At 62.1% G+C, this 2500-nt stretch overlaps 1 pseudogene; it reads left to right on the top strand.

The window, feature by feature from the left end:
- Window positions 1-2500, top strand: part of LOC126429403 (large subunit ribosomal RNA) — a 7851-nt pseudogene that overhangs the window by 2016 nt on the left and 3335 nt on the right.

Raw genomic sequence — 2500 nt, forward strand, 5'->3', positions numbered from 1 at the left:
CCGATACAAGTCGGGCCCCTCTTTTAGAGATGCTCGTCGGGGTAACCCAAAAGGACCCGGAGACGCCGTCGGGAGATCGGGGAAGAGTTTTCTTTTCTGCATGAGCGTTCGAGTTCCCTGGAATCCTCTAGCAGGGAGATAGGGTTTGGAACGCGAAGAGCACCGCAGTTGCGGCGGTGTCCCGATCTTCCCCTCGGACCTTGAAAATCCGGGAGAGGGCCACGTGGAGGTGTCGCGCCGGTTCGTACCCATATCCGCAGCAGGTCTCCAAGGTGAAGAGCCTCTAGTCGATAGAATAATGTAGGTAAGGGAAGTCGGCAAATTGGATCCGTAACTTCGGGATAAGGATTGGCTCTGAGGATCGGGGCGTGTCGGGCTTGGTCGGGAAGTGGGTCAGCGCTAACGTGCCGGGCCTGGGCGAGGTGAGTGCCGTAGGGGTGCCGGTAAGTGCGGGCGTTTAGCGCGGGCGTGGTCTGCTCTCGCCGTTGGTCGGCCTCGTGCTGGCCGGCGGTGCAGGATGCGCGCGCCTGCGCGGCGTTCGCGCCCCGGTGCTTCAACCTGCGTGCAGGATCCGAGCTCGGTCCCGTGCCTTGGCCTCCCACGGATCTTCCTTGCTGCGAGGCCGCGTCCGCCTTAGCGTGCTCCTCCGGGGGCGCGCGGGTGCGCGGATTCTCTTCGGCCGCCATTCAACGATCAACTCAGAACTGGCACGGACTGGGGGAATCCGACTGTCTAATTAAAACAAAGCATTGCGATGGCCCTAGCGGGTGTTGACGCAATGTGATTTCTGCCCAGTGCTCTGAATGTCAACGTGAAGAAATTCAAGCAAGCGCGGGTAAACGGCGGGAGTAACTATGACTCTCTTAAGGACGGCGTGGAGTTTGGCGGGAGTAACTATGACTCTCATAGTTACTGGGCAAGTGAAGCGCAATACATGGGCCATGCCCTCTTAGCCTCTCCTTGCCTGCGGCTTCCCCCCTTCCCGTGGGCCCGCCGATACGCCAGTCCTTGATAGGACTGGTAAGCAGAGTGGAAGTCCGCACTTGGGGCTTTGGGGGGTTACCAGCCCTCCATCGCATAACCCTTAATGTTGGGACAACAAGAGAAGAAAACACGGGTACCGGGCCTTCCGCTGAAGGACCCGGCCTAACAGTCCCGACTGCTAGCCTGCCAACCGTCCCTGAAGTAGAGGAGGCCGTGGAGCCATGGTTCCACTGCAGCATTTGCAGCCGTGCCTTCCGCAGCAAGATCGGGCTCGGACAACACCGCCGCCGCGCCCATCCGGAAGCGGCAAATGCGGAGATTGCAACTGATAGGAAGCGAGCTCGGTGGGCGGAAGAAGAAATGCGGGAGCTCGCCCTGGCGGAGGCTAGGCTTCTCTGTGCCAGTGACTCCAAAGTCCTCTTTGCAAACCAGGAGCTTCTACCCCTGTTTCCGCACCGTACCCTGGATGCCATCAAGTGCAGGAGGAGGACGGTGGCACACAGGACGATGGTGCGGGAATACGTAGAGGAGCTGAGGCGGGAACAACAGACGCAGCATGGTCTGCGCCATTCACCCGTCCCGGAGTCGCTGCCGGAGGGGCCACCCTCTCCGCCGGAGCTTGAGCGCCCGCCACAAACATCTGTAGTCGACGCAGCCATATGGAGGCACCTCGCCGGCCTGCCGCGGTCGGCCGCGCGCTTCTCGGCCCTGGACGACCTTGTGCGTTTGGGGCCGGGTACGCCGTTGGCAGTGGTCGCGGCTGGGCTGCCTGAGGCCCTCCGAGCTGTCGGCTCTGAGGAAGCAGAAGCAAGGAAGAGGAAGACGTCGCGCCCGCCATCCAAGCTGCGGTCTGGTGGTGGCCCTCCGCTCTCCAAGCGGAAGCGCCGCCGGTGGGAATATGCCAGATGTCAGGATGCCTTCAGGAAGAATCGCGCGCGCTGCGTGCGTGGCCTCCTGGATGGCACCCTGCTCCAGCCGCCGTCGAACATCCCAGGGCTGGTGGACTTCTGGCGCAGCCTCTTCACGACAGAGCCACCTTCCAACGCTGGCTCCATTCCCGATCGGCTTCTCCCGCGCTCGGAGTCTGTTGACTTTGAGCGCCTATGGAGGCCGATCACTGCAGAAGAGGTTGCGGCCGCCTTGCCGCCCAGAGGCTCCGTTGCCGGCCCTGACGGCCTCTCGCCGGTGCAGCTGCGCCGCCTTCCAGCGGAGGTCACCACCAAACTCCTAAACCTTTTCCTGCTTACCCGCAAGCTTCCCCCTTCCCTCCTCCGAGCCAGGACCTCTTTGCTCCCTAAGACAGCCGCCCCAGCATCCCCCGCTGACTTTCGGCCCATCACCGTCTGCTCGGTGCTAGCCAGAACCTTCCATAAGGTTCTGGCGACTCGCCTTATGCAGATGTGTGCTGTGGACGAACGTCAGCGGGCTTTCATCCCAAGGGATGGGATGCTGGAGAACACTTTCCTCCTCGACCGGATACTCGTCGGCGCCGTCCGCCGCTGTCGTTCTGTGTTCA

The sequence above is a fragment of the Schistocerca serialis genome, unplaced genomic scaffold (assembly GCF_023864345.2).
Source record: "Schistocerca serialis cubense isolate TAMUIC-IGC-003099 unplaced genomic scaffold, iqSchSeri2.2 HiC_scaffold_1016, whole genome shotgun sequence".
NCBI lineage: Eukaryota > Metazoa > Arthropoda > Insecta > Orthoptera > Acrididae > Schistocerca > Schistocerca serialis.